Source organism: Miniopterus natalensis, chromosome 14 (assembly GCF_054644295.1).
Source record: "Miniopterus natalensis isolate mMinNat1 chromosome 14, mMinNat1.hap1, whole genome shotgun sequence".
Taxonomy (NCBI): Eukaryota; Metazoa; Chordata; class Mammalia; order Chiroptera; family Miniopteridae; genus Miniopterus; species Miniopterus natalensis.
Window position 1 is genome coordinate 6,902,326 of NC_142094.1, and position 15,219 is coordinate 6,917,544.

Below are 15,219 nucleotides of genomic sequence, written 5' to 3' on the forward strand. Positions count from 1 at the left end.
ATGACTCTCTCATCATTGATGTTTCTACCTCTCTCCCCCCCTCCCCCTCTCCTTTCCTCTGTCTGAAATCAATAAAGATATATTTAAAATAAATAAATAAATAAATAAAGCAGGGGTGGGGAACCGTTTTTCTGCCAAGGGCCATTTGGATATTTATAACATCATTTGCATGCCATACAAAATTATCAACTTAAAAATTAGCTATGAAAAAAGCTCCTAGAATTATTGAATTTTGATTCCCACCTGTGGTTGCCTTGGCAGAGCCAGACCAAATGATTTCACGGGCTGGACGTTCGCCACCCCTTTTTAAAGAAACACTGACAGGTTCTGGTTAACTGGTTCAATATACGATTATGTTTCCCCATGAAAGAACTGAGTAAGTAGTTTTAAAAAGCAAACGGGACTCCAGAACTCAAGCATTATTTCTTGAAAACAAGTTGTCAGAATTTAAAGTCAAGATGGTTATCATGTACAGCATTTGTTAGACTCTCATTCTATCAACATAAGTGCTTTATCATTAATCCTCAAGAATACTAAAAGAACAAAGGTAAACCAAGCAAAAAACAACCCTGTCTTGGTTGATAAAAATAAATTAGTGAGGGCAAATTATCAATAGTGAATGAAGTAAAGCATTAGCGATTGTAAGGGCCATAAATCCTACTCAGAAACAAACATCAAATGAAGAAGTTATGTACATCTTATTTTTACTAGATTTTAAGCTTTCAGAGGACAGGAATCCTCTATATCGCCTTATTTATTCAATCATTCATTCAAAGAGTATTTACTGACTACCTACTGCTGTGCCAGGCAGCACCCTACATCCTGGGAATACAATGAAGTGAGAACAAGACAGTTCTTATCCTCTGGAACTTTATGCCCAGCACAGGGACAAGCACCTCCAACACATGTGGTAGAGAAACTAGTATGCCCGGTCACACTGGTGGCACCACACCATACCTGAGAACACATGTGACAACTGTGTACCATGCACAGTAGGTATAGTATGGCTGTTCATGACTCAGCAGTCCTGATCCAGGGTTGTATCTTCCCAGTTCTCTCAGCCTGACTATTTATCACGAGTCCTTGTCTTCCTTTGACTAGGTAATTATACTCAGCTCCAGATGCTGGGATTTCTGGACTACTAGGCCCAAAGGAATTCATGAATTGAATTATTTTGAAGTAGAAAGTAGAATCACATATGAGTTGCTTACACAAATACATATATGTATAAATATAATGTATATGAATAAAAATCATATACAGGACATCCCAAAAACATGTATATACACACTAACAGCTGATAACTCAATTTTCACTCCTTTTCAGGTTTAACTGATTTGAAGTAATGGGTGAAGCCAAACTAAACTTTGAACAAAAAAATTTTCTGTTGTCCAGCCTGGTGTGGCTCAACGGTTGAGTATTTACCTAGGATCCAGGAGATGGTGGTTCAATTCCCAGTTGGGGCACATGCCCAGGTTGCGGGCTCTACCCCTGGTCAGGATTGTGCAGGAGGCAGTCGATCAATGATGACTCTCTCATCACAGATGTTTCTATCTCCCTCTCCCTTCCTCTCTCTGAAATCAATAAAGATATAGTTAAAAAAAAATTATCCACTATACTTTTTTATGGGGATACATAAAAGATAGTTTACAGTACAAAAACAGCAACAGTTGACCAATTGAGGGCATGCAAATACCAAACGAAATGATTCTTGATGTTTGTAATTCCATTGCTTTATGTTATCAGCAGTGCCTGGACCAGAACGGGCAGTCATCAGTTTGAAAACAGGCATTGACAAAAAAATTATTCATTTCTGTAGATTTTAAAATTTTGAATATGCACTGTATGTTTGTGTTTTTTTAAAAAATATATGCACTGTATGTTAATAAACAGTGACTTTATAATCATTCAAAATGTGTATACAGTTTTTGGGGACACCCTATATATACACACATAAACACACATTTTACACTTTGATTTTTTATGTGGTTAAAAAAATAACCAAAGTGTTATAGATCATAAAGCCTCTGCTCTCAGGACAGAGAAAGGCAGGGTGGTGAGAGAGGTAAACTGCTACAGAATGGAGATTTACCAGGGCCAAGTGGGAGCTGGGGTATGGAAGCCTCGGCTCCAGCTGTTCCGTGGGAGGAATTCCAGCCCTCTAGGCAGCACCTGATGCCAGGGAGCATCGAGCAAACAACAGGTGGTAGCCTCGGAGAGCAGTAGGCATCAGGTAATGGGGGAGAGGAGGCCCTAGAGATGGATAGGATGTGTATGCAGAGAAATTGGGAACAGAGAGCTGAAGGCAAGTAAGGATGGCCACCAGGGGATATCTATTACTACATAGAAGTCTGCGTTGCAAGGATGAGGCAGACTCCAGAGAGCAGACTCAAGACAACAGGCAGAGAAAACCAAGTTCCATGCAGGTTAATAGGCTAGGACTTCAAGCACAAGTAAAGGGCTGTCAGTCAGTTCTTAGAAACGGTTAGGGCTCCCCAAGTAGGAAAGGCAGCAGGCATCTGAGTCCTGGACCTAGGACAGGAGCTCTGAGAATTCTTCCTGCCACAGGGCCAGGAAAGGATTGGGTTTTCTGGGAAAGGGTTTGTTGGTAGTCGGGAGAGGAGGACTGTAACTGTCTTTTAATCAAAGTAAACAAATGCTTTGAGGTAAAGAGAAATGAAACTGGAAGTGGGAAAAGAAGCAAGTTATTTAGAAGTAAAAATAAAAGGGAAAGTAAAATATACCATTATAAAGAAAAGAACAAATTTAGATTTTTAAACTTTTCTCTATTTTGTGCACTGAATCATATTTATATATAATCATCTTTTTCTTAAACACAATTTGTTTTGGCTCGGTCCTTCTAAACCATGATGGTATTGTTAACGAATAAAACTATGTGGTAGTGTCCACGCTGAAAAATGTTGTTTCCTCTACCCTTCACGATGCTTTTGTCCGTTTAATACTGGGCACGAAACCAACCTCAAGCATCATGCTGCCTGTCAAGGGCATCCCTTCACTGGCTCCAACTTATCTCCATATCCAGAGTCTTAGCGCTGCAGTTGCCTCGTAAAGTCTTTACAACAGGAAAATGACTTTGGACGGGTTACCTTGGTTTACTGATTGGACGCCTGCCTTCCTGGAAGCAGAGCTCCGTTTCACTGAAGGTGTAATCCATAGCTTCCTTGATCCATCCTCACCCTTTCAGCACAGGTCATGCCACCCTCTAAAACTGGGTCTTGATGACAAGGTTCAGAATTGCTCAGAGGAAATTTTATGCTTATTTCTCATTCCTTTATCAAACATGAGCACTTATTATGTGCCAGGAACTAGGCTTTGAGGAAAGAGTTGAGAACAAGATTGGCAAGGTCTTTGCTCTCATGGAGTTTACATGCAAGTGGGGCAGACCATAAGTAAATAACTAAATGAACGAGGTAATTTCAGAGAGTAAAAAGTGGTATAAAGGAAATTAAATTGGCTGTGTTGGGGTGCTAATTTAAGACAGGTGAGCCCTGGCCGATGTGGCTCAGGGATAGAACGTCCACCCACACCAAAGTGTCCCAGGTTTGATTCCTACTCAAGGGCAGGTACCTGGGTTGCAGGTTCGTTCCCTGGCCCCAGTCAGGGCACATTCGAGAGGCAACCAAAGAAATTTCTCTTTCTCTCTCTCTCCCCTTCCCTCTCACTCTCTCCAAAAATCAATGAAAAAAATATCCTCCAGTGAGGACTAAAAAAGAAGACAGGTGATCAGGGAAGGTGTCCTTGAGGGTCTTAGAGCTGTTTGAGAAGGGTCACTTTCCACTCCAAACTTGTGCTGTATGATTTGGGCATGCAACGACCACTCTTGGGACCTGTACCTCAAACTAACTGAGCACAGAAAAAGGGCCCATTTCAGGCCACTCTGTTAATCTACTTAAAAACAAACAAACCCCAACCCCATCACATTAGAGAATGTTAAATGTGGACCTTTAGGTATTTGTTGTCTTTTGGGGACCAGGCCATTTGTGTCCAGACTTCCCCTTGGTCTTCCTGGCTGCTCTCTGCAGTCAGTGGGCAGGCAAACTGGAGAAACAGGCCGGCAGGCACACACATGCCAGCAGCGGGAGCACCAAGCCCTGCACCACCGCAGGAGGGAGGACGCCACTGTGATAACATAACGCTCAGGGTTTCTGCTTGGGCACCAGGTAGGCCTCCTCTAAGGACAGCTAAAGGATGTCAGGTAAAGCTCCCAAAGACTTGGAAAGAAGATCCTTTTGTAGAGAAGAAAGATACCACTTAAAATCTAATGCCTCAATTTTGCTGTCATTTTCAGTGGCGTGTAACAACCTGGGCAATACTGATTTGTGCATTTCAGAAACCTGATGTGAAGTTCCAGCCTGAGATCCTTGTCTGTTTTGGAGACTGACTGGTGTGTCTGAGAAATGGAAACAGGCCTGAGAGGGCATGTGAACACGCCTGTGGTGGTCTTATCCGTGGTGACACGACTCATCATAGATCAATGAGTTCTTTGGCCAATCGGGTGTAATCTCCTTGAGCGAAAGGTCAGCATTTTCCTAAAACTGAAGTGGTGTGGTATGTAGGAAACTTGGAAAGTGACAAATTTTAGATAAGGTGAGGAAACTCGCGGTGCCATACATTCTTCCCGCATAGCAAGATGCTGTCGCCCGCGACTCTCAAGCCCGAGACAGCTGGAGTTCAGGGGGAAAAATTACACAGTAAATGGAGTTGAAAAAGAATTTGGAATTACAGGGTATCTGAGTAAAGGCGAGCAAAGGGAGAAAGAGGGGCAGAATAAAAGATGGACAAAAAGTCTTCGAAAAAGAATGAAAGGGAATCCAGATATTTAAACAAGAATATAAGGGACTCTTCTGGAATCTAAACACCTTTTTAAGAAGAATGTATAAAAACAAGTATCCGTGCCTGGCAAGTTCTTTTCCCTCCCTCTTTCTTTTTACCCACAGTTTAAAAAGTGATTTTATAGAGGGACCTTTAAAAAGGAGTATCTTTTGTGAAGAGACTTCATTTAACGTGATCCATTCGTTGCAACCTTTACCAGAGATTAAGGTCACCCCTGGTGTTAAAAAGGGGCCTAGACTCTCTCTTCACACACAGGGGGGGCGCTGAAGACTCTTAACATCCTTCCCCGCAAAGAAGGAGGGACGATGGAAGAGAAGTAGTGCCAATGATTCACATCTTCCCAGTGGGGGGACGCGCTCGGCGGGCGCACGGCCGCGGGGCGCGCGGGCGGCGCGCGGGGCTCAGCGCGGCGGGGCTCCGGCCCGCGCGGCCCCCACCTGCCGGCCCGCGCCCCGCCCGGGGGGCGCGCAGGGAGGCCGGGCGGTGAGCAGCGCCCCGCGCCCGCAGGCCCGGTGGCCACCCGTGGAGCGCGCCTTCTGGGCGCCCGGGCGCGCGGCCCCAGCCCACCCACCGGGCTCACGCGGAGCGTCCGCTGTCGGAGGTGCCCACGCGGAGGGCCCGCCGGGAAAGGCCGTCCGCGGGCCCGGTCACGCGCAGCACGCGGCGCCCGCCCCACACGGCCCCCGCCCCACACGGCCCCCGGAGGCCGCCCGTCCCGCCGCGGCGGCCGGGCTGCGCGGAGAGGAGCCCGCTGGAGCCACGTGCGGGAGAAGGCCCGCCCTCCTACCCCCGACGGCAGCCCGGCGCCCCCCTGCCGGCGGAGGGCTCCCCTCCCCGGCAACGGGGCGCCAGGCCCTGGGTCCTTCGGCAGCCTCCGCCGCGCGCTCGGCTCCCTCCGCGTCCGGGGCGTGGCGCGGGGGCGGCTCTGCAGTGCGCGCGCAGCGCCCGGCCCGCGGAGGCCGCCCCTCCCCCCGCGCCCGCGCCCCTCCCCCCGCGCCCGTGGCGGCGGCGGCCGAGATTGGAATCCGCCTGCTGGCGCGCGGCGGGAGGAGGGGCGGGGAGCAGAGGGCCGGGAGGCAGGCTCGGGCTCCGGCGGGCCCCGCGCGAGACCAGGGTCGCACGGCCGCGCGAGGGGCAACCGGCGGGCCGCTGCACGCCGAGGGCGGAGGCGAGCGGGCCCCGTGGCGTCCCGGCGGCGCGCCGCGCCCACCGCGCCTCGGCCGAGGGCCGGAGGATGAGCTCCGCGGGGTCCGGGTGAGTGCGCTCGTCGGGGGAGTGCGCGGCTCGGCGGCGGCCGCGCGGCGGGGAGGCGGCGCGGACTCCGGGCCAAGCTTCGGAGGGAGCCGGACGCGCGCGGGGGCCCGGGCGCCCCGAGGGGTCCCCGGCGTCCGGGCCGCATCAGGCCGCGGCCCACTGGGCCCCGCGCCCCCGCCCGGGCCCGAGGCCGCCGCACGGCCCGGCCCGGCCCCGACGTCGGCCCTGGCGGCCGCCGCGCTCCGGCCCCTCTTTTGTTCCCCACCCCGGGGTGCGGGCCGAGTCTGGGAGGCGGTGTGGACGGGGCCGCCTCCGCCGGCGCTTCTCGAAGCCTTAAATGGGAAGGCGCTCACCTCCCTCCCTCGCCCGGGAGCTGCGGGGCTGCTGCTCGCCATCTGTCGCCGGACGCTTCTGCAAAAAAGGGAAAAATCGCGTGTGGTTCGTGGGGCCGCGGCGCCGGGAGGACTCGCGAGGCCCCGCAGCTCGTCCGCGGCCGCCCGGCCTTCGCCCGGGTTCACCTGTTGCCCGGCGCTGCCTCCGCTGCCATGTCTGTCGCGAGTCTGCCCTTCAGCGTCTGAAACCTTGCTGCTCGATCGAACGTAACCCGTCTTTCCTTTTTCCAGACTCGTAGTGGAAAGGTTTGGTAAGGAGGAAAATAGCTTGCGTCAGGAAAGAAAGAATGCGCTGTGTGTTAGGGTCTGGCGTTTTGCGACTTGGGCTCTTTCATGCTCTCGGATGTTTTAATTTGGTCAAAGTGTTGAAGGTTTTCTCTTTTAAACGGTTAGCAAACTGCCCTGAGCACGTAGTACGAACTCGGCACATTCACCTCCACTATGTCGTTTAAGCCTTACGATAACCCTGGTTAGTCCTCGTTTTTTAGACACGGAAACCTAGATGAAAAGAGCTTAAATAACTTGTCTAAGTGAGCTGGGATTTGAATCCAGGATTTACTGCTACTCAGGAACTGTTGAAGTGAGGCATTGGATGAGTTAACAACAACAAACCTTTCTGCAGACACCTTACGTTGAGGAGCACTTTCCAGTTACTCATACTCGAAATGATCGCTGTTCTGTTGCTTGACTTGGAAACAACTCTTGTATTGTGTTTACTTGTAAGAGAAGTTCCACTCTGAATTAAAGTAGAATGTAACTTAATGCTTATCCCTGTTTTCAGTTGTTGGAATAAAAAGTTTGTGAACCAGATTTAAATGTTTAAATTTAAAGCTAAAATGCAGGCAGTTCTGAGCTAGAAATAGGTTGAGTTTCCAAAAAGGCTGACTGAAATTGAGAATACTCCTTTCATAGAACCAGTATTCTGCTCCCGTCGTGTCCCCCTCCCCCCAGGCACATTCTCCGTGGAGCTCATTTCAGAACTTTTCTTCTTTCCTCACTTCTCCAAACCGGTTACTGAAAAGTTTGAGGCATCCAGTGGGAAGCTCCTTCCAGAACTTACTAGATTCCTTCTCTCATCTGCTGCTTTCCTTGCATCTCATTGGAAGAATTTTGTTTTTAAAATTCTGTTAACACCTTGTTTCATTTTTCTCTTCTTTCCTACTTAATGGAGTATGAGTTGTCCTCTCTTTTGTCTTAGGGTTCTTGAAAGTATGAATGTGCTTAAGAGTCCCATAATTTACAGTTAAGAAGTACAAATTGGCAATTACAAAATAGTCATGGGTGCAGTCAATAATGTTGTAATAACTATGGTGTCAGGTGGATACTAGAATTATCAGGGGGTCACTTCGTGGTTATATATAAATGTCTAACCACTATGCTGTACATCTGAAGCTAATATAATATTGAATGTCAATTGTAATTGAAAAATTAAAAAAACTTATTCCCTCAATTTACAAAAACTTTCCCTTGAGTCCACTACTTGTTATTGCTTTTCCTTTTCAAATCATATGAACATTTTAAAAAATTATAAAAGGAATACAAGTTCATTAAAGAGTAATTGTAAAATAGAGCAACACTTGAAGTAAAATTAAAATTCAGTCCTTCGTAATCCCATCTCTAGAGTTTGCCAAGGGTAGTCTACTTTTCCTGCCTCTACTTCCTGGCCAGCTAGTCACTTCTTAACCCCTTGTTACCTGGATTTCACTGGCAGCTCTCTGTGACATTCAAATGCCTTTTCTTGGCTTTTGTTCATCTATCCATTTTGTTCAACAAATACTATATTCTAATAACACCATGTAAAGTAATAGGCTGCAACAACAGCTTAAAGTCCAGTGGGGGAGACATATGTTGGAGAATGAATTCTGTAATTAAATATATGATGGTAATTAAAGTGTAGAGTATTATAAGCTTAAAATGGGACCCTGACCTGGGGCTGGGGGTGCTGGGAGAATCTGAGAAGGCCTCCTTAACAACGTGACTTTGGGACCCTGGACAGTTCTGAAGGATGAGCAAGAATTACCTAGATGAAAGGAGGGCTTCTTTGACCTAGTACTAACTTTGTTTCTCATTGCCCCTTTTCTGCTTTGTTTTTCCTTCTTCCTGATTAATATGTATTCTCCAAGTTTCACCTTTCAGGTCACTTTCCTAAATCTCTAGTCCTTTGATATTAATTGTTTAGAACCTTCTGTCTGAATAATTCTGAAATCTCTGTTCTTTATTCTCTCCTGCACTGGAGTCCCTGCATATCCAGCTGCTTTATGCATATCTCCGTCTGGCTGTTCTGGTTCAAATTGAATTCCTCTTCCTTAACAAACTTGTTTCCCTGGTGTTCTTTTTTTCTTTTGCTGTCATACCAAACCCATCCCATCCCATCTTGCCTGTAGCCAACATCTGTGGGCTCTACTTTCACGGTATTGTCCCTCTGCTCTTTTCCTGCTAACTCTGGTACAGTTCTTAATACATGTTGGTCTCAAAGTTTTGATAGACTTATAAAATGGGTTGGATTATCTTTTCAGGAGCACTCTAGCCTGGGGTTATCTTTTACTTGAGAGTTCTGCAGACCTCTCCTATAAGATATTCAGGTTTCTGTGTGTGTGTGTGTTTCTCGAAGAGGACTTTGAGTCCCATTTTAATTTGTTTAGTAGCTGTTCCATGTAGGTTTTCTATTTCTTGCATGAATTTTAGTGTTTAGTCCACACATTTATTTATTGAGTTTTTAAATCTAGTGTTATTTGGTTTTCACAGTTTTTCTTTAAATTTTTTATTTGGTATATATTTTTATACAGTATTATATATTGTGTATATATTTGTATATTTGATACTTTCCCCTTTTCTATCTCTACCTGTTCATTTCTAGCTGAGTCCGGTTCTCATTCTACCTGGACTGATAGGACTTCTTGCCTTCCCTTATACCTTTCCCGGGTTGTCTTACACATCTCCGCCTAAATTAACCTTGAAGCCCAGTTCTTGTCACTTCCCTACTCCGAGGTTTCCAGGATCTTCTATTAAATGAAGTCCTTTCCATGGGATTTGCCTCAGATTTACCTTATTCTGATTCCACTGTTTTTGCTTCCTGTGTATGTTATCCTCGCCTCCCCCCTCGTTGCTATACTGCTCCCTCTATTTGGACTGCTTATAGGGCCACTTGTCATATGTCCAAGTCCTACCCATTCTTCAAGTTCCATTTCAAATTGCATCTCTTTCTATGATAAAAGTGGTTAAATCTTTATGTATCAAAACAAGAAGTCAATAGTTGATATATAGCCCGGCCGGGCGTGGCTCAGCGGTTGAGCGTCGACCTGGGATCCAGGCGATCAGGGTTCGATTCCCTGTCAGGGCACATGCCCGGGTTGCGGGCTCATTCAGTGACTCTCTCATCATTGATGTTTCTCTCTCTCTCTCCCTCTCCTTTCCTCTCCCTGAAATCAATAAAGATATATTAAAAAAAGAAAAAGAAAAGTTGATATATAAATTATGTGATTCTTGAAATTGAAGTTTAGTGAGCTTATTTAAAGAGTATCACTAGAGGCATTAAAACAAAATTGGTTAAAATGGCTATCACTAGTTAGTTGCACTTCAGTAGAGATGGACAGGGCATAACTGGTCAATTTTCTTATAGGCCTTCAGAATGCTGATATTTAACCCTGTGCATATATTACTCTGAAAAAAAATCTGCAACTCATCATATTGTAATAACATTTTATGCTGGCACATGGAATTAGACTTATTGTGAGGATCATTTTGTAATATATATAAACACTGTATCACTATGATGTACACCTGAAACTAACAGGACATTAGTTAGACTTCAGAAATGTAATAAGGTAAAAAAATCTGCAACCCAAAGACGATGTAAAATAAAATAATGAGAAAAATAAATAAAGATTTATAAGTAAACAGACAACTAAATAAATTCTACCTCTTTCTGAACTCTTCCCCATTCTATTCTTTTGAATGGAATCCCTTCTGAAGGAAGAGATATTTTTAAGGCATAAAGTTTTTTATCTAATATTTCCTTATTGCACTTAGTCATTTGTCTTTTTTTAAAAATCAACTTTTTTGAAGTATAATTTATGTACAACGATATGCACACATTAAGTTTGCAGCTCTGTGAGTCATTTAGTCTTTTGTAGTAATTTTCTACAAATATTAGTTCTGCTACTAGACTATAGACCATCTGTAACTGACTGTTGCATATTGAAACGAATAAATGGAGAAAGGCCCCTGTGTAGCCTAGCAGCGGACATCAGTTACAGCAGTACTGATCTGACTTTTGGATCTTGGGAGCAGGAAACCATGGAGACAGGAAAATGGGTTTCCTCTCAGGCTTAATTTTGGACTAGAAAGTCTTTCCTTCCCTTCTTCCCCCCTCCACCTTTTAGTAATGTCTATGCTTCAGACGCCTTCTTAATACCTCAAGGTTCATACTGACCAAGTCAGTTCAACTCTTTAATACTTAAAAGATTAAATGTTGAGTTGTATTGGAATCAATTTAAGGTGCACCATAATTTTATAGACCGCTTATAAAGAAAATATGCTTCCAGTTAACTTTAAGAAGCCATCGATTGTAGATGCATCCTAATTTCAGAGATTCTAAAACATGAACACATTTATATACCTTAGAGTTGATGAGAAGAGCTTCTCACTTACCAAAACTGTTGAGAAGGAGAATTTAAGTCACACTTGTTTGGGAGTGACTTACAGCTTTCCTATTATAATGAAAAGTTAATTTTTAAAAAGAGGATGCTTATTAAACCTCTTTAACAAATACAATGTTACAAGCAGTACAGAGAAATATTTATTTTTGCATGGGATCTCCCACAACAGTCTGGTTGCAAGGCTTTTGACACCAGCTTTCAGTATTTTTTCTCCTTATTTTTTGTTGTATATTTTTTGGACTCACAGATTCTCTAAGAGCTAGTAATTTTCACAAAATGGCAGGTTATGTAAGGGGGGAATTGTGGGAGAATTGTGATAGCCAATTTTATGGGTTATTTTAAAGACAATATTTAGTATTTATATATCATCATTAACTATCATCATATACTTAGCTTTTTAAAAAGTAAATACAAAAATAATTGTAAATGTTTGGATATTTTACTAAATCATTGTTATGTGTATCAATTTTTGTAGTCAATATTTTAAAGGCTATCAGTTCTTTAAAAATAGAAACAAAATGATGTGCTTGGAAATCCCCAGTAGTGTTTTTTGAAGAGAGCACTAGTTAGAGTAGGGGCTTAGGGAGATCAGAGGATCATGGTGGGCCCAGTGGGTCCCTAAACCAAGTTCATATGCAGAACTAATGAAGACATTGGATAAGGAAATTATTCTTGAATATCTTTTATTAGGAACCAGTGAATCTGAGCTACTCTGATATGGTGGGTGTTGTTACTGTTACTTTTATAATTTTGTTTATATCCTAATAACACCAGAAACTTTGGAGCTATTGCTGTAGTTGTATATAATTGCTGTTGACTTAAGAAGGATAGTAGTATGAAAATGTAGGGATAAAATAATTAGATTTGCAGTTTATGGAGATTAGTTACATAGTGGAGAGTCAGTTTGAAGAAAGGAAGACTGGCCCGGACTAGGATGGTGGCAAATAACTAGGCTCTGGAATGGACAGGACTTGGTAATTAGTTATGGGTGAGAGAGAGAAGGAATGAGATTGGCAAGAATGACTCCCAGGTTTCTGACACGGAAACCTGATAGGGTAGATGTGTATTGTTGATTGAGGTGAAAAAATGTGGAAGGAGAGGTGGTTAGTGGAGGAAAGTAGTTTAGGTTTTACAATAGGATTTTGAGGTGTGTCTGCAACAACCAAGTAGAGATTTCCACTAGATAATTGCATATATGGGTCTGGAGTTTGACAGAGGTTGGGCTGGGGGTAGGTGTTCGGGAGTAATTACAATGTAGGTCGTATATTCCAACAGTGGGAATTGGGTGGCTCTCTTAGGTGACTTTCTCTTGCAAGTGACAAATTCAACTCAAATTAGCTTAAAAGGGAAAAAAATATGCCCCCCATTTTGAAAAGCCTAGAAATAGACATGGCTGGATCTAAGTGTTCAGATGATATAATTGGAGGTCTTTTTTCTGCTTTCTACTTTTTGGGCCTCATTTTCAGGCAGATACTTTAATTTGGCACCACTGGCAACTCCGGGTTTATATGGGCCCTTACTCCTATGGATTCAAGAGGAGAAAAGGCACCTCTTTCCCAGGTGCATATATTCTGCCTCATGGAAAGATTCTTGTTGGGTCTACATGGAGTCTGGGGTACCACCACTGCCAGCCTGGTTTGTATGCCCTCTCGAGCAGTCATGGAGCCAGCTAACACTGGGACTGATAGCCTCCCAGGACCATGTGAGCAGGTAAACCACATAAATCCACTATATTTTAGTTCTTAACCTTTTTTAAGGTAATTGTTTGAGTTGTTTGAGTATCTGAAGAAAAATACACAAATTCACCAATTTTGTGTATAATTTCATGGTTATGTTATAGACTTCATGACAGGAACTCCTAATATACACAGCAAAGAGCCTAGTGAGAAACACCAATTTAAGACCTAAGTAGAGAAGATAAACATTAAATAATTTTACAAATAATTATCCAATTGTAGTTATAGTAAGATCTACGAAAGGGAAGATATGTAATAAGGGAACCTGGTCTGCTTAGGGTGTAGTGCCTTTGGAAGGCCTTTTCAGCCATTGCAAGTAACAAAGGGAATGCTCCTGACCAGTGTTTTTTTCATGCCCTGCATTCTTACCTCTTTTTTTGAGTACTATTTTTTTTTTGTTAGCCTTTAGGTAAATTATCTGAAGTGTTACAGCTTTCAATTCTGAAGTTAAGAAATCTAGAAGGGACTATTGTGTGTATATTGAAATCTGTAGGTAGTTTTCTTATTAGCAAGTAAATGTTCTTGTAATGTATTTCAGGAGTGTTAGATCTTGAGTGTCTTAAATTTGTATTTAATTAAAAAATATTTTAGATTTCTGTCTAAAAGGAGCTCCTGATAGTAAGTGTAAAAGTAAAGGCTGTTAAATTTTAGAACCTACATAATTTTGAAAAAAATCATCTTAATATGGTCACGAAGTAAAAATAGTTCAACAGTAACTCTTCAAAAGTATCTTAAATACACACCAAATCAACAAAATAAAGTCACTCGATGGCAGATTTTTTTTATCTCCATTTCAGTAATCTTTCATGCAATAAAAATGTTGGGGGGAAAACCTGCATGTTTAATTTATAGATGTATCTGAATAAAGAAAGACAAGTTGATCTTCCTGAAATAGTGCTTTAATCATCATCCCTACTGTTAAATATTTTTCTCTTGTTTCTTACTTGCTTCCAATATAAAATTCAAGTGACCTCAGACTGGCCTGTTTTGCCTCGTTCACTTGCCGCTGCTGTTTCATTGGCTGACACCACTAAATATCCAGTTACACCTCCTACTGTCTCCTGTAGTAGCCAATACCACATGTGGCTGTTGGACTTTTGAAATGTGGCTAGTCTGAATTACCCACCAGATTTTGAAGTACAAAAAAAAAGTAATCAATGAGGAATCTCTCATTTTTGATGTTTCTATCTCTCTCTCCCTTTCCCTCCCTCTCTCTGAAATCAGTAAAAACACATTTTTAAAAAAAAGTAAAATATTTCTGTGCTTTAAAAATATTGGTCACGTATTGAAATTGTACTGTTTTGAATATGTTGGGTTAAATATATTAAAATTAACTTCACCTGATTGTTTTTGCTTTTTCAATGTAGCTGCTGAAAAACTTTTAAAGTGTGCATTCTATTCATATTGGATAGTGCTGCCTTTAGACTTTCCTTCCACCTGTTCTTTGCTTATCAAACTGCTTCAGCGTCTACTGTAGATCCCCTCTTCTGGAAAGCCTTCCACAGTGGTCCAAGCCTAAAGTTAGCTCTTTTGCATCTTTAGTTTGGGCAGTGTTTTTGTGTTTTTTGTGCCATCTATTTATTAATATATTAGATTTCTTTACTACAGACCTTCTCAGGATTTAACCTAGTGAAACTCCAGATAGTTTCCCTAACTATATATTTCCATAGAACCCTATTCTGTTCCTTCTGTTTACAGAAGTTACACATATTTGTGGTTGAAACTTCAAACAGTACAGACATGGAGTAGAAAGTGAAAGTCTTCTGTAACGCTACCCCACCCCCACAGATTACAACTGTTAAAAGTACGGAGATAAGTATAGTCTTTCTGTTCTATTCTCTTCATTTCTTACTTTTCTTAACCTCTTCTCCTTTCCAAAAATGGGGCCATGCTATGCATCCCTTTCTTTTTTTAAAAAACAATATTTTTTAATCCTCACCCAAGGGCTTAATGTATATACATATATATTAAACAGAAAACATTTTATTGCTTTTTAGAGAGAGAAGATGGGAGAAGGAGAAAGAGAAACATTGATGTGAGAGCAGAACATTGATCGCTGAAACCTGGACATGTGCCCTGACTGGGAAACGAAGCCCCAGCCTTTTTTTTTTTTTTTTTTTTTATATGTCTTTTGATTTCAGAGAGAGGAAGGGAGAGAGAGAGCTAGAAACATCAATGATGAGAGTCATTGATCGGCTGCCTCCTGCACACCCCCTACTGGGGATGGAGCCTGCAACGCCGGCATGTGCCCTGACTGGGCATCGAACAGTGACCTCCTGGTTCATAGGTCGATGCTCAACCGCTGAGCCATGCTGGCTGGGCGAA

At 43.1% G+C, this 15,219-nt stretch overlaps 1 protein-coding gene across 1 annotated transcript in view; it reads left to right on the plus strand.

The window, feature by feature from the left end:
- Positions 1 to 6,013: 6,013 nt before the first annotated feature.
- The window catches only part of BMPR1A (bone morphogenetic protein receptor type 1A), a 133,123-nt gene continuing 123,917 nt past the window's right edge, over positions 6,014 to 15,219 (plus strand). Inside the window, exon 1 of the mRNA XM_087824251.1 lies at positions 6,014 to 6,108. The gene's annotated coding sequence lies outside the window, so the exon portion shown is untranslated. The remainder of the gene's footprint in view (positions 6,109 to 15,219) is intronic.